Source organism: Gopherus evgoodei, chromosome 6, assembly GCF_007399415.2.
Source record: "Gopherus evgoodei ecotype Sinaloan lineage chromosome 6, rGopEvg1_v1.p, whole genome shotgun sequence".
Classification (NCBI taxonomy): Eukaryota; Metazoa; Chordata; order Testudines; family Testudinidae; genus Gopherus; species Gopherus evgoodei.
Window position 1 is genome coordinate 26,858,594 of NC_044327.1, and position 22,968 is coordinate 26,881,561.

The following is a 22,968-nucleotide window of genomic DNA, read 5'->3' on the forward strand; positions in this document are numbered from 1 at the left end:
GTGGTTTCCATTATATCCAGGCTTCACAGTTTGGTTCAATGGCTCTCAGCACCTCCACTATAAAAAAATGTTCCGGCATCCCTGCTTATTACCCAGCAAGAGGTATATAACCTGCTGGCCTTCTCCGAAACAATCTACAGGAGGACTCCCCCTAAGAGCTTGGAAAGATTTATTTATCCTTTGGACTGTTTGTTTCTATCTTGCTACTTAGAGTTTGAGAGTAAGAATGGGAAAGAGATTCCTGACCTAAGATTAAAGAGATTGTCAATGTGTTACATATTCTCATAAAGGCACCCGAGGATGGGAGATAATGGGGACAGCCAGATCCAGAGTGCCCAGTGTTGCTTCTTCAAGCAGCAAAACCATAAGCCTAAACAAGGTTAAACACAAAGCAGAGCTGTATCAAACAGTGGAAAAAGTGGAAGGTGGGACCACTTCACTATACTCCAAAATACTTGTGTTACATGAACGTCCTGAGTAACAGAAGATACAATAAAAATATATTTGGACACTTATTAGTAATTAACTTCTTTAAAAATTAAGTGCAAATGATGCTCCAGCACACACTCTTATCGTAACAGGTTCAAGCTACTTAAACATATCCTGAAAAAGTTAACTGGCATACATGAAGGATCATCCATATAATGGCAGCTTGAAACAATTTTCATTAAGATAGTAACCAAAACCTACATTAAATGTTTAATTAACTACAGAAGCAGTCAATTAAAAATATGAAATTAAAAAGCTAATTACTCTCTCCCATCATTGTGATCCTATTTTATAGGCTACATGATGTAGTTAATGGTTTTAATCTGCTCCTGTTCTGTCCTTGACATTTATAAAATACACTCAAGTTCAAATACAGCACATATTAATTAATACTATTCACCATTATTACTGAATATATAAGTTATTTATTTAACATCAGAAGTGCAAGGATTATCGTTCTTAAATGGATTTATCCGACCTCCCACAGTTCATTGTTCAGTGCAGGAAAATAAGATTTTACTCAACTGTGCTTGGAACCTAGTGCATTTCGAAGCCTATACTTTGCACTCTGTTTCATTGACCCAGAAATAACTCATTAAAAAAAAAAACTTTTTGCAAAAACGGAATCTCTCAGAACGAAGGTTATTTGGTTCAAATGCTTGAATTTCAAACAAAGAAAATATTCATATTTTGACTAGTTATGCTTCTAACCAGCACAAAAAAAGAGAAGAACATACCAGTCATATTCGGTTACTCATTATTCGTCAATTATAGAGAAATGGAAAAATCAAGAACAGAGGACATACTCTGAAAGAAAAAGGGGAAAAAGCTACAGCGTAGAACATTGAACCTAAACTCAGTGTAAGAATGTAAAAAAAATACTGTGTGGCAGTGTGATTATTTTAAAATCAGAGCTCTGTGGGAGATTTAGCACATTGTCACTGATATATTAAATTACTGCTTAGATTCCTAATTAATGCACAGCAAATCCCCATGTTTAAAACCCTATAGGTGAAGTCTGCAATTGCTAGTTGGCTGTAGCTGTCAAAGTGTGAGGGCCAGAGTCAAGGCTGGGAGAATGCATAATATTCCTCAAAAAAAACAGGTTAAGCAACCTGGCAGTATGGCCCTGTAACTATACTGCCAAGGACTCCCAATCTTCTGTGCCCCTGGTCTCTCCTTAAGGTATTAAGGAGAAGTTCTGCATGGCAAGGGTGTGTGTGCCAGGGGGTGAGAGGGCATTCAATGGTTCATTCAGCTGTTATTTTTTCCCAGGAACAATATGCACTGCCCCAGCCCTGACTCTGGCTCTCACAGACATCTTTTGACCTGTTCTGAGGTCTCTGGGGGCCCAGGCTGTATGCAACATGATGTTACTATGGTGAGGACATTCCATACACTGATCCAGGATGACAGGAAAATCTCTCTTGGTAATTACACACTGAAAAGTCCTCTCTGGTATTGACAGCCCTGACTGTTCAAAATCATTAGTCAGGAACCCCAAATGTCATGATATTTGCCTTAAAAAAATGAGATTTTTGAAAACTAAACTTTGGGTTCTTTTATTTTGCCTTTGGTGTTTGAGCCTTTGAGGTACTCTTGGAGTACACTCACCCTAAAATTTTAAAACAAACTAATAATTTTGTGTGTCTCAGTTTTTGGCTAATCAATTTAAGACACTCTAGAGGGGCTTGATGTTTCACAAAGTGCTGATATTCACATCTCATTTAAGTGTTTCAAGTTGGGCATCCAAAAATTGAGGTATCCCAAATCAGTAGTCAGTTAGGAAAATTGAGACCAGGAATGTTCAGGGAAACAGAAAAGAATATAAACATACCCCACATGATTAAACATATTTTTCCATCCATTACCTATAAGATGCCATGTTAAAAATACTTGTCTGTACCTGTTATTTCCCTTGTTTTGCCACTGAGAGGTGAAACTGCACTACATCTCTCTGTCTCTCCAAACAAAAAACAAAACAAACCAGAATTTCCTGCTCATGAAAGATGACACATGGACAGTACTAGAAACTGAGGTTTGGTATTTCTCCTCAGAACAATCATTGCTGCTTTTAACACAGTCAGTCAGAAGGTACTGATTATCTGCCTAAGAGGTCATGGAGATAGTGGACTAATTCACAGTAATCTGGCTTCACTCATGCCTCTCTGACAGAATAGCATGCTAGGCATGTTCAGGTCTTCCCAAGTCCCATCTATGTAAAACCATCAGGGAAGACTGAGTGACACCATGGGCTACAATGTCACCAACACACCAGTGACAAACACCTCTAAGTCTCCTCTTCTTACACTGCTGGATAATGCTGTTTCCTAAACATGCCAATGCCTGAAATAAATGGAAGCCTAGAAAGAAGATGATTGGTCAAGCTAAATGCAGGTAACATTGCAGTAGTAGTGGGAAGGAGAATTATTATTTACTTTTTTTTTTTTTTTTGCGCAAACGGGCAAGAGCTACAGCTTTGCCCTCTAACAATGTAATTACGCAGTTTGGGGGTTCTGGTGGATTTACCGCTGCTTCTTCATAGCAACTTTTGCTGGAAGCACTTTGTCAGTCTTCAGTTGTTACAGTAACTGTGACATTTCTTCTTGGACTATGTGATCCATGCATTTTCCACCTCCAGAATACACTATTGCAAATGTGCTCTACTTGGAAATTCTGTTGTAGTACACATCAAATGCAAGATGAAGCTTGATTATCCCCCCCTATGTGGGACAGCCCCCCCTCCCCTCCCAAAAAAAGCACATTTCACTAGTGTGCAGTAACATATAATGGCTTACTGTTCAGCTCTGGATTTGCTTCAGTATACTGTTTTTGATCTTTAATATTTTATTGAGCTAGGACCCATCTCTCCTATGCCCCTTCTCATGAGTAATGATTAAATTGGTAACAATCTGTGGACCAAAGGTCTCAGAGACCAAAGGTTATAGGTGGTGGAAGATCTTAGTTGGGCAATTCTCTGTCACCAGAGATCAGGAAGGGCCCAATCCTGGTCTCTTTAGGGAATAACACAAGGCTCATCTCTCTGTGTAGGCCTTTAGCAAATACCAAAGCCACATCAGGATCCCACAATGTACTCCTGGTTTCTATCAGTTCAAACAAGGAATATGAGGAGAAGTCAGGTCTCTCTCAGACAGAATTCAATGAAAATGTTATGAGAGTATGTGGTGACTAGGTATGACACTCATGGATGCATTAGAAATGCACATATAGATCAGAAACAGCACAGGCCATTCCACTGGAAACTTCTGAGCAACGCCCCTCAATATTCCTCAACCGTAATTTAGAGGGCATGGGGACACCTACTGAAAAGGTATGGTAGTTTGGTCTCTTTGCCACTTCAATTCTGCAGACAATGCCAGCAAGCAAGCCAGATATGAGTGTGATTGTTTGCTTTTTTTATGGGCAGCTATCCTCTAATAACTGGAGAGAAGCCACTTAATGTGATCGCATATACAACTGTAGAGTGGTAAGAGCTGTAGATCACTAATGACCTGTTTTAGGTTTGAACTCATGACCTACAGGTAAAAGATTACAAATACAATTACCAGACTCCTGAGCAATGTCATCTTACTTTGATGAGCTTAAAAGCATAAACTTTTATGGTAGTAGCAGAGCTAAATCTTGTAGTGCTTGAAAAAAATAAAGCTTTCAGTAGTCCAACCAGAGTATTTTCATGTAGTTGTTGCTTATATGTGAATATTTAATTATACATGAGACCACACGTAGTACACCATAACAATGCATTCACTGTTAATGCCATTTTATGAAGAAAATTCACTTAAGTAAAAGAAGTAAATAAAATAATCTTATGTGAATTATAAGAGTGTAAGCACATGTACAGCATGTGTTTTAATATATTTTAGAATAATTAAGTCAGCATGCCATTAGTTTAATTAAATTTTTTACACCTTCTTGATTAGACAGCTAGTTTAATGACATCTTCCACACTTTGAGCTGTGAAGTGTGGTTCATTTTAAAGTTCTGTAATGAGAAAGAAAATGTAAATCTGATGAACATCTTCTAGACAGACTAAAAAACAATTTCTAGTTTGTGGAAAAACAACAGAATCTGCAGATGATTAGTACTTTGCATCAAACACATTTAATATAGCATGATGTAATTGCTTTTTAAAAAGTAAAATTCCTCAATAAAGGAAAAGATTAAACATCAGACAGATCAGTGGATAAGCAGACAGACTTAAAAATAATACATTGAAGATGTTCCCTTTCATGATTTAGAGCTAATAATGTCATTAGAAAGTAAAACGATGGGGTGAATGTAAGTGATTTCTTGATGAGTGCAAAGAAAGGCTACTTTTTTAGTGATTATCTGGAAGAATATTTACCACAAGGCACAAAAGTGTAACTCTGGAAGGTATGTACTATAACAGAAGGAAATTTTAATTTTTCATACCACAGGTATCCCTCTACAAATCAAAAGGATAGGATAACAGTAATGCACAGTGACTCTGTGCACAAACACAGCAGATATTGTGGCTCAACAATAAATCACATTTTAAAAAAGCAGAACATGAGTCCAGCTTGACTGAGGGACAGGAGAGGTAATACTGACAACAGCATCAAAGTTATCCTCTTTCTTTTCACCCATGCAGAAAGTAAACATCTGTTTGGATTTTTAAACTCTACCTGGTCAACCACTAAGGCAGGCAAAAAGGCCCTCTGTTTAGCTTTTGATAGTGCTATAATTCTGCCTTCTTATTCTTCATGCAGCGTATGAACAAACCCATGCAATGAACAGACAACTTTTCCAGTAAGGGACATGCTTTTAATAAGAGATGGGTCGTTATTCTAGAATTGGAATAACCAGATATCTGGTGTAAACTAGAATTTAAATATTGTTACAGTTGCCTCTGTCAAAGCATCAAACAAGCAAAAGGGATGAAAATCCATGAACCAAGTTATGTCTTCCATTCCAGGTGCAAGACTCCCCTGAAAAAGAAGGAATGGCTCTGCGAACTTGGCTTACAGGAAATGTGCAAATTTTAAAACCGTATATGAATTGCATTTTCAAGAGAACTCAGTCCCCATTTAGGTCCTGCATAAAGTGAACTGTTCATGGTGAACATCCCAGAAGGGATGCTCCTGTTATACCAGAGTGCTCCAGTAAAACAAACCATCTTCCAAAACTGACTTAAATTTTGTAGAGCATGAGGCTGGTGTCGGTTTCACTGGGTGAAGAAGTTGGAAAGTATATAGTGAATAAGGCAGGGAACTTCAGGAAGAGAAAGGTGGGTCTATGGTTAAGGCAATTAAATTTTGCCCTGGAAAGTTGCTGCCCTGCCTGTGCCACAGCAGAGTTCTTATGTGATGCTTGGTGACTCACTTAAACCAAACTTTTCATACACAGTAACTAACTGTGTCTTCCTCATTTTCGGTGGGCCTGGTTTGAGATTCTGCGGCCGGTTTACAGAAGTGCTGATCACTCACAGCTCCAACTGAAGTCAATGGGAGCAGTTCTTTGAACATATAAAGGGTAGTATAATGCTACATACTCATCTTAGATTGGTCATCCAAAATGAGTGGATACTTTTGACTTTAATCTCTCCTGTTCCCCTTGTAAAATGGGAATAATAACTCATCTCACCTTGATATTATAAACATTAAAATTTAATTACAGTTTATGAAGCACTCAAATATACTAGTGATGAATGCCATTGAAAAACCAATGTGAAAATCAATAATTCTGTCTTCAGAGTCTGAATAGTGTACAGTAAGTAAAGGTATGGGGGCACACATTGAACAATGAGGATAAACCAAAATACAGAATAACCACATTTAAGTGAGCACTTTTTGTTCTGTGCACTAAATGAGAAAAGGAGTCTTGTGGAAAAATAGCATATAATTATGTAAATATAAGCTTGTCATAACATTTCTTCCCAGATCTGGACCTTAGCGTCCAAAATATGGGTGTTAGCAAGAAAACCTCCAAGCTTAGTTACCAGCTTGGACCTGGTACTGCTGCCACCAGCTAGGAATTATACAGTGCCTAGCTCACTGTGGTCTCCCAAAAACCTTCCCTGGGGGACCCCCAGACTCAGATGCCTTGAGTCTCACAACAAAGGGAAATAACCCCCTCCCCTTGTTTCCTTGGTACTTCCTCCCAGGCTCCCCTCCCTGGACGACCCTAGGAGATTCCCTGCTTCTACTCCTGGAAATACCAAATACCAAGAGATCTAATCTCTCTTCCCCCTCACCCAGAGGGTATGCAAAGTCAGGCTTAGTAAATCTAACACAGAGATTTTCCCCCTGACTTCTTCCTCCCACCAATTCCCTGGTGAGCTGCAGACTCAATTCTCTGGAGTCCCCACTAAAGAAAAACTCCAACAGGTCTTAAAAAGAAAGCTTTATATTAAAAGAATGAAAAAAGGACATAAAATGGTCTCTGTAATAAGATGACAATATACAGGGTCAATTGCTTAAAGGAAAAAAATGAATAAACAGCCTTATGCAAAAAGAATACAATTTAAAACATTCCAGCAACTACACACATGTAAATACAAAAGAAAACAATATAAACCTATTGTCTTACTATCCTTGTACTTACAACTTGGAAACAGAAGATTAGAAAGCCAGGAGATAGAAAAATAACTCTCAGAGCCGAGAGGATCAGACCCAAGACAAAGAACAAAGAACTCACACCCAAAACTTCCCTCCACCCAGATTTGAAAAAGTCTTGTTTCCTGATTGGTCCTCTGGTCAGGTGTTTGGTTCCCTGTGTTAGCCCTTTACAGGTGTTCTGTGCACTAAATGAGAAAAGGAGTCTTGTGGAAAAATAGCATATAATTATGTAAATATAAGCTAACATAAATGCACTGAGGGGATTCTGCGTGACTGCATGCCTGCAGAAAACAGCCCCTTGCAGAATTCCCAAAGGGAAGCCATAGGGTCGGGGGGAGAGAATGACCATGGACACAGTGGGGGGGGGATTCCCCTCTCCAAGCAGAGGCAAGGCATGGGGGGCACATGGGGTTATGTGTCACTGTCCCCCTCCACCGCCATTTCTGCAAGCACAGAGATGCCCAGCTGAAGGAGGCTGCATCTCAGCTCCGCTGACTCTGCAATTGAACGCCAGCTCCTGGGTCATAGTGCCAGTCGTGCTCCCCGTTTGTGTGTTGGGATCCTTCCTGTTTCTTGTGCAACAGTGAATGCCTGCAGTGGGGCTTGCTAAGGGAGGTTGGGGGAAATGAGAGATGGGGGCTGGAATTTTACAGTGCAAATATTTGTAATCTAAAATAATAATGTGAAGTGAGCACTTTACACTTTGAATTCTATTGTTTAACAGTGTGATTAATCGTGATTAATTTTTTAATCGGTTAATTTTTTTGAGTTAATCACATGAGTTAACTGCGATTAATCAACCGTCTCTCTCTCTCTCTCTAAGAAAGCATATATACATCTCTCTCTCTCTCTCTCTCTCTCTCTCTCTCTCTCTCTCTCTCTATCTATCTATATATATATATATGCTTTCTTATGTATATAATATATGTGCTTTCTTAGAAAAGGTTTGGACAGTCAGACCAGGAACATTTTCTCATCCAAACTGCTATCACATTGATACACACTTTCCCCCCATATTTTGCAATAGAAGCTGACAGCAGTTCTTCTGCAGGCCCCTGTGGAGCCATCTACTTATAGGCCTTTTAATGACTAGTCTGATGGAAGGACAGACCCCCTCTTCCAGTCCCTATGGAGAGGCATCTGCAGCACTGGTGACTGCTAGTGTGGCTGGTAGAGTGGCTCCCCTCCACGGACACATATCAATCTCATGTGAAATCTGCAAAAAAGTTAACACAACCTTAGATTCTATTCATGCTTTCACCATACTTCTCTTCAGAAAAGTCACACTGCCAGCAAACTGGAGGAACTAGTGGGCCCTGGTGTCACTTCTCAGGTACAGAGGCTCCAGGAAATCTCAGGAGAGAGTCAGAGCTTAAACTCCTACTTAGTTCAGAAGAATTTACAGGAAATTCTACAGAGGGAACCTTACAGTTTTTAATCCTGTACTTCTGTTTGGAGATTATTTGAGTCCAGGACTTTAAAAATTTAATGGGTAAGATCTTCAGCTGGCGCACATTGACAAACTGGGGTAAACGGTCACGCTGGCCCTGTGACTTTAGGGAATAATCCTGCTAAACCAACCTTCTACTTCTTCAGTCATTTGTGAATTCTAGGTTTTGTTGTTAACAGTCAAATCCTGTTTCTTCTTAAGACAAAAATGAGACACTGGGAGAGAACAGAAAGAATAGGAAGTGAGAGGAAGATGCAACTTCTGTGTCTGAAAGTTTCAATTTAGTAGCAGGAAAACCACAAGCATGAGTTGAGTATCTCAGCTTTACCCATCCCAGATTTGGAAAATCTATTTGCCTAACACAAGTTGCTCTTATTCTCTGGCCAGTCTGTGTGAGACTTTTTTTAACCTGGGATTGGGTTCACTGGTATCACTTTTGTTTTCCAGAGCTAAGGGTAGCAAGGTTAGGGTTTTGGTTTGGTTTGGTAAGAAAGACTCTTATTAGATAGAAGGCAAAGAGGAAAGAGGTAGGAGGGCCAAGAAGTAGGTAGGATTTGACACAATGGGTGGCTGGGAATAGCAGAAAAGAGGAATCAGGGCACTGGATTCAGAGCCATGGTGCACTCTATACCTTGGCTGATAATAGACAAAAAGTCTTGAGGTGAAACAGCTATTCCTCTTGAATAAATTGAGACAGTGTAAACCACATGCCAGACTACAGAAAGGATGTCTTTATCCTGGCCATTATAAATTGATTTCTTCTCTTTCAGGAAGATCCACCCAAGCTTTTTACAGAAGTGTTGTTTGTTTAATTTAATTTTTCATACAATAACAATGAAGCATATAGGCTCAGTGTGAGGGTCAGAGGGAAAAGTAGAGCCATTTCAGGTGGCTGCTTGTCACCAGGTTTATGAATTCTCTTCAGTCTGCTGGATAACATGGATATCAAATTTAAGTATGTGTTTAAAGGGGGAAGAAATAGTGCTTCAGAGCTACATTCTCCCATATGTGACTAACCCATCTCCAAATCCTTTGCCACCCTTTATTCCTTTTTTTTAATCACCTTAAAAAAAAATAAAAAACAGCAGACTGTTTAAGTCACAGGCACCTACCTACCATATGACTTTAAGTTTCCCTATGACGACTACAAGTCTAAGACACCAAACCTACTTAAGAATACTCTGTTTTAATCTGAACATTTCTTATTTTAGCATACATTTGTATACCAGATGCTGCCTTATAATTAACACATTGGGATTTGGGAGCTGTAGATTTCTCTGGTAACAAACCTTCCTTCAAACCGACATCTGGTGATTTATGCTTTTAACTTGCTTTCAATACATTTACATCATCTGTTCGATTTAAGCAAAATTAAACACACTCCTTACATTTTTAAAAATAGAATTCCACAGGGATAGCTAAAACCAAATCAAGGCATGGTTTGAGCTTCTTTTTTCTAATGTTACTGATCATAAACATACACATGATCAATGCTTCTCTCAGTGAAATTATATTTTGTTTCTATAAAAAAGGGGGAAGCAGTAGGCCTACAGTTTATTCAGGAAACACCTCACATGACAAAGGAGATCCAGAAACCCTGCAATTTAATGTCTTCTCTCTTTGACATCTGTACTGTTAGTCTGTACAGTATTTTGCATTTTCATAGACTTAAGGTGAGAAGGGACCATTATGGTCATCTAGTCTGACCTCCTGCACAATGCAGGGCACAGAATCTCACCCACACGCTCCTGTAACAAACCCCTAACCTATGTCTGAGTTATGGAAGGCCTCAAATTGTGGTTTAAAGACCTCAAGGTGCAGAGAATCCTCCAGCAAGTGACCCGTGCCCCACGCTGCAGAGAAAGGCAAAAAACCTCCAGGCCTCTGCCAATCTTCCCTGGAGGAAAATTCCTTCCTGACCCCAAATAGGGGGTGTTGGGGTTTCTGCAAAACTGATAAGTGGCCTGAACTGGTTCAAATCAATGAGAAAATTATGAGGTTGTCTAACTTTGGGAAGAGTCAAGTATTAGGCAAGCATTACTATATTAAAGGAGATTGTGGATGATTAAAAATTGAAATTGTCCAAGGCATTATGACCACATTTGAAATATGATGAAGAGTGTGTATACACAGTTATCAAATATTATTGGAAATTAATACCTACATAATCATAAGCAGCCTCTCTTTAATAAAAAGAATATTGCAGATGCTTTTAGGTTCTGCTCCAAGCCAAATAATCCAATAAAAAGAAAGAAATGAACCAAATCAGTTCCACAAGGCAGGATAAGGAATATGAAAGAAAACCTTTGGTTTGGATTCTGAACAGCACTGTAAAACACTGCCTACATACTTTTAAAAGAAATATTGAAGCTGCCTTTTGATTAAAGTTCCCTGGCTCCTGACAAAATGCTTTACTCTGAACATTATTTAATCTCTGAGAAATAGATAAATAAGACACCATACTTCTAATTTTTGGTAGCTGTGCAATATATGAAAATAAACACAAGATTTTTGCTAAGGATGTTATCTTGTCATCTTTCTACTTTACCTGTCTTATCAGGAAATAAATGCATAAATACATATATATTTGTGGGTGTTTGATAAGATTGTGAGACCAGCGATCAACATTTATTTACATGTTGTATTAATCTAATGTAATAATCTGTGCACCACAAAAAGGACTTCTATTTTCATATTAGCAGCATACTGAAAAGACTATTCCAACAAAACGCAAAGCAGCATTCCACAGCCAGAATCCTGACTTATGACCAAGAAGACTAACAGAATTAACAGATGCACGAACTTACTGGCAAAAAATAAAAAAGAAAGCAGTTGGCATGACTACGAGTATTAACCTGAACACTTTTTTAAAAAGTAGAGACATTAGATATATATTAATATACTTTTTTTTCAGTCTTTTAAAGTCAGGCTCCATATCATGTGATCCTGAGACCACAATGATGCTCTCCTCAGGAAACAGTTATGGAAGGGCCAATAAACTCCTAAACACCATCGCCCACAGGAAAACATCAGGGATGTGGCAGGAAAAGGCTATTACAGATATGTTGGACCATAGTCTGCTCCTTTGAACCGAGGAAAATGAAAAAGAGGAAGATTGTTCCCCCCAGAAGCATGATGTTTGAGAAACCAACTTACATATAGCTCAATTCTCCTTTTGTGGGGTGGTTCAGAGCAAGGTAATGCCGGAAAAGTCAGTATTATTTTGCATTGTAAATCCCTGAGGGTCTGGAGAAGTATCATGCTGCAGATATATCTTTCACTGGCTCCAGACCCTCCATTATCTGGCATCCCTCTGCCACTGAAATGCAAAACCTCAGATTTGCAGATTGAGGTTCCACAGGCTTTAGGAGAGGAATAATTTACCATTTGTGCACTTCTCCTTTCCAGCTACACCAAACACTTTTGCTTAGTGCTTGTGCAGATTTTTTACCTCTGTGGAAGAACAGAATTATTTGGCATTGTCACTGGGGTCAAATTCTCACTAAAACAAGTGGAAATTTGGCCTACACAACTTTCTCTAAAATGTGGGCCTAAATAGTCAAACAACAATATTTTTAGTGTCTATTTTTTGTGAACAAGAACTAGAGTTCTATTACCTTAATTCTACATTTATAGTGCATATGCTGAGCAAAATTCTTAAGGTTTGTCTACATGGTGGGATAATACACTCTACTGGGTTGTGATTTCTAAAACACCCTAACATATTGCACATGAATTGCCCCATGTAGCCCCTGCTGATGTACACTAATGGTTCCCTTGTGCACTTTATCATCATACTGTCTCAAACAGCACTATGTTAAAGTGCACCAGGAGTGCGTACATAGACCAATTAATGCATAACACATTACGGGCACTTTAGAAATCACACACCTGTAGACCACCATGTGGGATAAGCCCTTATTTTGTCCTAATATCTGCTACTGTAAGAACACTAATATTCAGTGTAAATGTGTTATGCAATTAATAGGAAGTTCAAAATATACAAAGATATAATTGAAAAACCAGCAAGTAATGTATGCTGGCTACTATCCTAACTCTATTACTTTATAGCCAGGTTTTACTAATAGCTGCACATTAAAAGATTAGCTGAAAGAACGCCATGACATCTGTTAAGAGAAGTATAGCAAGCATTGCCCTGCTACGTGCATAATTTATATAGTTTAGATTAACCAATTGAGCTTCAATGCTATACTACAATTCATTTTAGCTGCTTAGTAATCTCAGTTTAGTCTTCTTTAGTTTTGTGGAATGTAATAATCTGCAAAATCTGATTTTCTCATACTTATTAACTATGTGTTATATTAGCACAATACATGTCTTTATCCTGAAGAATTCAAACTAAATTTAAGCTCTAGTAAAATCAGATCTTGCTTAGCTGCCTGCTTTTGCAGCCTAAATAATAGCCAAACAACATAAGGCAACATCACATATAGCAAAAGGAAAGGACGTTTATTGTCTGTACACAGAGAGCAAACTTGGGGCTCCACAAATGATGACAATGAAGGAGAGACAGGAGAGAAATGTCCTTGCAACATGCCGAGTCCAGTCACCTTAAAATCTCTGTCCTCTTTTTCACTTTTAGCAAAAGTCTCAGTACAGCATCTTACAAAAATACATATCCAGACAAGGAAAATATTTATGTAAAGCGAAGCAAAACAAAACAAAAAGGGATGAGGGAAGTGAAATGAAACAAAAATGGACAAGAGCAGTGCTGAAACGCGTATCAAATATTTGCTGACTATAAAACACTTTTCACTTAAAGCTATTATAACTGCAAAATAGTACAACATACTGTGGTTTCACTGTTCTAATGTATACAAGTGAATATTCATTGAATTAAAAAGAAAAATTCTGGATATTACAAAGTGAGTAACAGTGGATTGACCATTCCTAGTCATTTCAATCAAACATTAAAGATGTCAAAACTATTAATACCAATTGATACAATATTTTATGTAAATTTACATTAGACAAAAAGCAAATAAACTATTTTCTGCATTTTGAAGTCATAAAATTCCTCCCACACCTAAATCCGTACAACCAAAGCTAAATTGTAAATAGCATGGAATTCAGGGCTAGACAATATTTCTAAGACTTAGTTTCCTGAAGAAGGTTTAGAAGTGTTTTTCCAAAAGTAAAAACAATGTGATCAGGGGAAGGAAGAGGGTAAGGAAAGCAAGGTGAGGGCAAGTTCTTGAAGATCATTGGAGTACATGGAAAAAGAGAAAATAATAAAAACCTGGATGTCACATTTTTTCCTGATTTTATCTAAGTCTGCTACCATTCAACTACATCCTACAAATGTAATGTGACAAAAGTCATTCCCTAGTGATGGCCACTATTCCCTTGAGTTTAAATTTGATTTAAATTTAATTTAGGTAACAAATCCTAAGGATCCTACAATGCTACATAGCACTAAGTATTACAGCACAAAAAATGTTATACAGCTCAGCACTGTTCAGCATAGCTGTCAATCTTTACTCAGAAGACATCATGGCTGAGTAAGCAAGAACACCAAATTACTGTCAGCTCCTAGGAAAAGCAGTCCCTCCAAATTAAATCCTCAGGTACAGGAGTACCACAGTGAAAGGCTATAATCACAGATAACATTATTGGTCTATAAAATAGCATTTATCATTAATAAGAGTTTTTAGACACTGTCAAGAATAGATTTTTTGATTTAATCGTTGTTTAGTTATTGTAATATACTATAAAATATTGTTTTAATGCTAAATTATAAGCAAATCAAATTGTAGAATATTTGGGGTTATGAATATTTATGGCTTGCACACACATTGAAAATATTCAAAAGATATGCATAACATGAGGAATTTCATTTGAACCTGGTTGATTTTTTTAAGAATGTGGACTGCCAGCCAACTATTGTTCTCAGACAATAGGCTGATCAGCTGGTAAATCAAACAATTGTAAAACTCCCAAATACCATGAATGTATAATCGGGAAATAAGCAAAAGACATATCTTCAGAAAGCAAGACTAAATAATGCTAGTAACCAGTGGCATGCTATCAATTTTTCATCTTTCATAGAATTTACCAGTTATGCAATGACTGGAGGCAACCATATTCCATTCTATAAAGCCAACTGTCTCTACAGAACAAAGCTTTCTTGCAGAATAGATGGAAACAGTCTAGTTGAGAATTCAATAGAGCCATCCTAGGATATCATTCAGACATTCTGTTAACTGAGCTAACATCCTACTAAACACTCACTAGCCTGAGGGATGCAACAATTCTAACTGGTAAACCTTAACAAGATCCAACTATTGTACTATTCATGGTGATTTTGGAGGAACAGAGGGAGAACGTGTAAGAGATGCTTAATGGAGTTATAAAAATGACTTTTTTCATTTACACAATTAGTTTTTACTTCAGGCTTCTCTGAAATAGCAAGTCAGTGGCCTAGTGGTCATGTGTCATGCTGGTAAATCAATTTTAATGACCACTTCACTCACATTCTTCTCTACCCCATGTAAGTGACTGACACCAAATCAAGGTATCTTTAAGAAACCAATGTTTGCTCCTGAATTAATTGATTGCAAATAGTCACATTTGTCTTATTAAACCATCTAAGATTAGCACAGATTTTTTTTTAGTGCTCAGAGGAGAGAAAAAAATCCTGCCACAAAGCAAGCGAATTTCACAGCACTCTATAGAACAGTCCAAAAGAGAACTCAATTTTTTAACTCTAGATAGTTGACAAAAAGTTTGGCCATATTTTCCAAATACAGCCTCCAAACTCACATGCTGAAAACTGCCTTCCTATACTTGGAAGTGCTTACTTTTAGGTGCCTGTGATTGTGCAAATATTTAGTTTTGGTCGGAGATTTTTTACCCTAGCAACACTCGGTGGGCCGGCAGGGCACCCCCTAGAGTGGCGCCGCAATGGAGCCCAATATATACCTCTGCTGGCCCCACCGCTCCTCAGTTCCTTCTTGCCAGCTACTCCGACAGTGGGCAAGGAGGGTGGGTGTGGAATGGATATGAGCAACACATCTCGAAGAACAACAGTTACAAAGGTGAGTAACTGTCTTTTCTTCTTCGAGTGCTTGCTCATATCCATTCCAGTTAGGTGAGTCCCAAGCCTTATCTAGGCGGTGGGGTCGGAGTGAGACGTTGCAGAATGTAAGACTGCTGAGCCAAAGGCGACATCGTCTCTAGACTGTTGGACCAATGCATAGTGCAATGCAAAGGTGTGGACGGAAGACCAGGTGGCCGCGTGGCAGATTTCCTGTATGGGAACATGGGCCAAGAATGCAGCAGATGAGGCTTGAGCCCGAGTAGAGTAGGCGGTAAGGTGGCCAGTCGGAACCTGAGCCAAGTCGTAGCATGTCCGAATGCTGGATGTCACCCATGAAGCAATCCGCTGGGAAGAGAGATTGCCATGCCCTTCATACGTTCCGCCACAGCTACAAATAGCTGAGGTGAACGTCGGAAGGGTCTGGTCCTCTCGATGTAAAACGCGAGAGCCCTGAGGACATCCAGAGTATGCAGCTGCTGTTCCCTTCGCGATGAGTGCGGTTTTGGAAAGAAGACTGGCAGGAAGATGTCCTGATTGACATGAAAGGCGGAGATGACCTTAGGGAGAAACGTTGGGTGTGGTCACAGCTGTACCTTGTCCTTATGGAACACCGTATACAGAGGATCCACAGTCAAAGCTCTAAGTTCAGGGACTCATCTCGCTGAAGTGACAGCAACTAGGAATGCTGTCTTCCAGGACAGGTACAGCAGCGAGCATGTGGCTAAAGGCTCAAAGGGGGGGCGCATGAGCCTGGCCAAGACAAGGTTCAGGTCCCAGGTAGGGGCTGGTTGTCTGACCTGAGGATAGAGTCACTCCAAGCCCTTAAGGAATATGGAAACTATAGGATGGGAGAAAACGGAACTGCCAGCCTCCCCAGGATGGAAGCTGGAAATAGCTGCAAGGTGCACCCTTAGCGAAGAGATCGCTAGACCTTGCTCTTTGAGAGACCATAAGTAGTCTAAGATTCTGGGGACCGATATAGTCTGCGGAGAAAGGTCCTGCTGAGCGCACCAGTGACAGAAGAGCTTCCATTTAGCGAGGTACGTTGATTGCGTGGAGGGCTTTCTGCTACTCAGAAGCACCTGTTGCACTGTGGCGGAACAACGCAACTCTGATCAGCTCAACCAGCCAGCAACCATGCACTCAGATGAAGGGACTGCAGGTCCAGGTGGTGTAGCCTGCTGAAGTCCTGCGTGATCAGGTCTGGGCAGAGCGGCAGGGGAATCGGGTTTGACAGAGACAAGTTGAGCAGCATGGTGTACCAATGCTGCCTCGGCCAAGCCGGAGCGATCAGGATAAGGCGGGCTTTGTCTCTGTGCATCTTGACCAGAACTCTGTGGACCAGAGGAAACGGAGGGAAGGCATAACAGAAGTGGCCCATCCACGGAATGAGGAACGCATCCGACAGAGAGCCCGGGGAGCGACCTTGCATGGAGCAGAACACCTGGCATTTCCTGTTGTCCCTGGAGGCAAAGAGGTCTATTTGGGAAAAGCCCCACCTCTGGAAAACTGAATGGAGAATATCCGGACGGATGGACCACTCGTGCATCAGGAAGGACCTGCTCAGGTGATCTGCGAGCGTGTTCCAGACTCCTGGAAGGAAGGAGGCTACTAGGTCTATGGAGTGGGCTATGCAGAAGTCCCACAGTAGTATCGCTTCCTGACACAAGGGGGAGGACCGCGTCCCTCCCTGTTTGTTTATATAATACATGGCCGTTGTGTTGTCCGTGAAGACTGCAACACAAAGGCCCTGCAGATGGCGCCGAAATGCTTGGCAGGCCAGCCGAACCGCTCTCAGCTCCCGGACATTGATGTGTAGAGTCAACCCCCGGGACGACCAAGGGCCTTGGGTCCGCAGGCGCCCTAGGTGAGCACCCCAGCCCAGAGAAGACGCGTCGGTTGTTAGGGACATGGAGGGCTGGGGAGGATGGAACGGTCGTCCTGCACGCACCCAGGAGGGCGTTCGCCACCAGTCGAGGGAGCCGAGAACACTTGGCGGAATTGTCAGAATGATGTCTATGGCGTCTCTATGCGGCCGATAGATGGAAGCGAGCCAGATTTGGAGAGGACACATTTGCAGCCTGGCGTGCTGTGTGACGAATGTGCATGCAGCCATGTGACCGAGGAGACTAAGGCAGGTGCAGGCAGAGGTTGTTGGAAAATGCTGAAGACCTTGGACAAGTGAGGCTATGGCCTGAAACGGGGGGTGGGGGGTAGACTGGCTGTCGCAAGGTTGGAGTCCAGAATTGCCCTGATAAACTCTATCCTCTGCGTAGGCACTAGAGTGGACTTGTCTACGTTGATGAGCAGGCCTAGACGCAGAAAGAGGTCCTTGATAATGGCCACATGGCTGATGACTTGTGCCTCGGAGGCCCCTTGGATGAGCCAGTCGTCGAGGTAGGGGAAGACGTGTATCTGACGACGGCGTAGGGAAGCAGCGACAGCCGCCATACACTTCGTGAACACCCGAGGGGCCGAGGACAGGCCAAAGGGGAGGACAGTAAACTGGTAGTGACAGTGGTTTACCACAAAGCGCAGATACCTCCTGTGAGGGGGATAAATTGCTATATGGAAATATGCATCCTGCATGTCGAGAGCGGCGTACCAATCTCCGGGATCCAGGGACGGAATGATGGTTCCCAGGGATACCATGCGGAACTTGAACTTTTTGATAAATTTGTTCAGTCCTCGCAGGTCTAGGATAGGCTGAAGGCCCCCTTTTGCCTTGGGAATGAGGAAGTATCAGGAATAAAACCCCTTGCCCCTTAACTCCTCTGATACCTCCTCTATAGCTCCGATTGAGAGGAGCTTGTGGACCTCCTGGGTGAGGAGTTGCTCGTGAGAAGGGTCCCTGAAGAGGGACGAGGAGGCGGGCTGGAAGGGAGTGAGTGAAACAAACTGAAGACGGTATCCAAGCTCCACCGGGTGTAGGACCCAACAATCTGACATCAACTGGGACCACACCGGGAGGAACGGGGAAAGGCAGTTGTAGAACTGAAAGGGATCCGGGGAGGCAATTGGTACACTGCTCTCAGGCACACCCTCAAAAGTTTGGTTTGGGTCCCTGCGTTGGTTTGGTGGGACCGGAATTGTTGCCCCCTTGAGGTCCAGACTGACGTCTGTGATTAGTACGACCCCTTCGTCTGGCAAAGTCTTGCCGTGGCCGAGGTGGGGGGTAAGGGTGCTGTGGTTGAGGACGGAAGGACCGTCTTTGAGTCTGAGGCGTATGCATTCCCAACGAACGCATAATTACTCTGTTGTCCTTCAGACTCTGCAGTCTGGGGGCTGTCTTCTGCGAAAACAAGCCTTGGCCATCAAATGGCGAGTCTTGTACTGTGTGTTGTAACTCAGGTGGCAGGCCGGACACTTGCAACCATGATATGCGGCGCATGGCTATGCCAGAAGCGACCATTCTGGCGGCCGAATGAGCGTCATCTAAAGAAGTTTGTAATGAGGTCCTTGCGACCCTCTTCCCCTCCTCCAGGAGAGCTGTAAATTCCTGGCGGGAATAAGTCCATGCGCCGGGCTTCTCTAGACTTAGGCGTGGGGGCTTGTTGACCGTGGCACTCCCGTTTGTTGATGGACTGTACCACCAAGGAACAGGGAGAGGGGTGCACATAGAGGTACTCATACACCTTGGAAGGCACCATGTACTTCCATTCGACCCCCTTGGCTGTGGGTGGGATGGAAGCCAGGAATTGCCAGATGGTGTCAGCTCTAGCCTGGATCGAACGGATGAATGGGAGAGCCACTCTGGTGGGTGTCTCTGCGAATAGGATACTAATCACCGGGTCCTCCACCTCCGGGACCTCTTCAACTAGCAGGTTGATATTCTGGGCGACAGAAGATCCTGGTGAGACCGGAGGTCAATCAGAGGTGGTCCCGATGATGACATCCCCACTACTGCCTCATCCAGGGAAGAGGAGGATGACAGCCCCGGGACGAGTAGGTCCTGCACTGATGCCTGGTCTGGGGGGACCTCTGTCTCCGGAAGGTCTTGCTGTTCCGGTGCGTGCGCACCATTTTCCTCTGAGTCAGCGGGGAGAGGTCGGCTGACGGTGGCCTCGGGCGCACAGTGCTCTGAGTGACTGGAGTGTGATGGGCCAGTCAGCTCACCTTGGGCTTGATGATACGCCCAAGGTGTCCAAAAGGACCATTGAGGAGGTCCTTGGTCCGGGCCATGGGCATGCGTATCCGAGTCTCCATAGGAGGCACTGTCGACATGGGAGAAGACGAATGGATGACTCGAGGGCCACGGAGGGGCTGAAGTCGCTTGGACCAGGTCTCTGCATCCATTGGACTCCTGTCTACGCGGTACCGGCGAACGGTACCGAGAGTCATAGCAGTGCCGGGAGCGGGACCGGGACCTTCGACCAGCGCGGTGCCGGGAGGTCGACCGGTGCCTCGTATCGCCATGCCGAGATCTGCTGCGAGAGGTACGGCGGTTCCGGAATCTGGACCGGTGCCGAGAGTACTATGATGGAGAGTGGGATCTCGAGCGGTGCCGCGAGTACAGTCGGTACCAGGATGGAGAGCGGTACCGGGACTGCGAGCAGTGCCGAGAGTGGGAGCGACGTCGGGATCGAGAGCATCCACAAGACCTGGATCGGGACCAGCGGCGTTGCACTGTGTCCGGCAAAGAGGGCCTCATCATGGCAGGCTTGCCCAGTGACTGAAGAACCCGCACCAGCGGTGCCAAGGTTGGGGCAGCTCAGGCTCCATCAGAGCAATTAGCTCCCGAGCCGTGGAAAAAGTTTCCGGCGTCAAGGGCACGACGAGCTCGACCACAGCATGCGCTGGGGAGCTGGTAGGCACCGGACTCGACGGCTCCTGAGAGACCGGAATCAACGGTGCGGAGGCAAGCGGTGCGGCAGCAGTTGACGGTGCCGGGCGGTCCACCTTAGATGTATGCTCCGACTGCAGCGTAGACACAGGTGCTGCAGGAGCCTTGTGCCTCTTGCTCCTCGGGGAGAGGGATCGGTGCCTGCCAGCGGGTTGAGCTGATGAAGGCTGGTGCCGAGGGGTCTTCGCTGGCACCGTGCGCTCCGGTGCAGAGGAAGCACTCGTCCCCGGTGCCGGAGTCGGTGCCAAAGATGGAGGAGTTAGAGCTGCCTCCATCAAGAGTTGCTTGAGGCGTATGTCCCGCTCTTTCTTCGTCCGGGGCTTGAACGCCTTGCAGATTCGGCACTTGTCCGCAAGGTGGGATTCTCCCAGACACTTTAAACAGGAGTCGTGCGGATCTCCTGTGGGCATAGGCCGATGACAGGCCGCACAAGATTTGAAGCCCGGTGAACCAGGCATGGACCCTAGTACTGGGGGAGGAGAAGGCGCTAGTCCCCGACCTTCTAAATATATACACAACTACTATACAACTACTAATAATACAAAGGTTAACTAGAACTATATAAAACTAACTATGTACACAATAACTATATAAACGAGTGAAAAGCTAGGGAGGTGGAGATCAGCTAAGCCGCGTTCCACTGTTCCAATGACCGACACGGGCGGTAAGAAGGAACTGAGGAGCGGTGGGGCCGGCAGGGGTATATATTGGGCGCCATGGCGGCGCCACTCTAGGGGGCGCCCTGCCGGCCCACCGAGTGTTCCTAGGGTAAAAAATCTCCGACGAACGTACACGCGGCACGCGCACACCTAACTGGAATGGATATGAGCAAGCACTCAAAGAAGAATCTCTGTTTTTTAAAAACTGTTCTGGGAAACTGGAATCCCTGGCTAAGTCCTGACACTTTGGCAAACGCCTCACTCTTTGTTCTCTGTTGATGTGGTAAACCCAGCCAATAATCTTTGGCATCAGGGGGATCTCAAATCATATGCTGGCTTCTATCCTTTGCTCTGTTACCAGCAGTGGAGGGAGCAGACTGGCCTAGAAACCACTAGTAGTTCTTGAGGTGAGGGGCAGAAATAGAACACCTGAACAGGTGCCTTATGGTGGCATTTGGTAGCAACACCATACTTAGGACTGTGTTCTGAAATGGGCCATAAATTCCTGTTTTTTTCTGATAAAGGGCGGCCAATTGGTGGGAAATTTCAAGCATTAATTTTTATACCCTTTGAATTTTCTACGTAGTTTTTGTTTGGTTTCTCTTCAGAAATTTTAAATAGTAAGTATCTAAATTTGTGATCCGACTGAAATTTTTCCTTGGCAGTCCAACCATCCATTACCAACTTAGATCCTTTCAAAACACTGTGTATCTATATTAAATGTGGTAGAGTTTTGTATCCTGAGTAGATCTAATGCAATATGTAGGTTTATTTTTTAAAATTGGATTTCAAGTAATTTTGGCCCCTTATTTGCCTTAAAAGGATATTTATGCACCAACAGTTGCTGATGGATAAAGCCTTATGCACCACTGCATATAAAGCCACATGCATTATTTGCATACACCTGTTGGCACATAAAGACTTGTGTAGCTTCTATTCATATGAGGGAAAGCTCTTTGAGATGCAGCATGGAATCACACCCATGGAATTGGCCCTAATAGGGTATGCAAGGGAAATTTATGCACTCCTAGAATTTTTATAAAAGCAAATGAACCAAGCACAAAGTGGTTGTGCATTCTGGGAGAAGGTCCATATTTTTGAGCATTACTCACTCTATAAGAGTTTGCAAAATATAGAAGGGAAAGCATAAAAGGAGTTAGACAATGAAAAATGATGCCAATTTATGGCACGTTTCAGTGGACCAACTTTGTGCTTTGGTGTCAGTTCAGTGCTACAGATGCTGTCTGTGAGTAACTGCTAAAGATGAAGGCTGAAAGGAAAGGGTGAGTGCAAAAACACACGTACACAAAATGTCTGATACAAACAAATGTAATAAACATATAGAGGAAAAAGGGTTCAGTGTTTAAAATATATAACATTATATTTAAAAAATAAATGGTCAGTAATACAAGAATGGTTCATTTGCTACCTTACAGCTTTGAGACTCTTGGTGGTTAGCTGGGAGGTCCCCCATCTGTCAGGGCCCAGACATCTGAGGGAGAACAGATGGGGGAATGAAAGGAGGTAACGAGGTAGAAGGTAGTTGCATTTCCACTGTGGGAAGAGGCAAGTGGTGGAGGATTGTGTCAAGACTAAAGTATCCGTGAATTCTCATGGCTTCTCATGAATGGGAGATGTGGCAAGTGCAGCATGAAGATATAGATGATGAGTGAGCTGCTGACTAACTGACTTCACTAGTTTATCCTGTTCACTAATGCCTTTGATGCACATTATGCAACTGAGAAGAAAGCATGCTGACAAATGCTCATACAAGAAAACACTGCACTGCAAATTTCCAGCTATTTTAAGTATCCAAATACACTTCCTGATCTTAACTGTCCTCATTAATGATGCATTGTACAAATGAA

General features: G+C 42.7%; 1 protein-coding gene across 40 annotated transcripts in view; it reads right to left on the reverse strand.

Annotated features, from left to right (window-relative positions):
• The window catches only part of PTPRD (protein tyrosine phosphatase receptor type D), a 1,707,428-nt gene that overhangs the window by 1,624,122 nt on the left and 60,338 nt on the right, over positions 1-22,968 (reverse strand). The window lies entirely within an intron of this gene.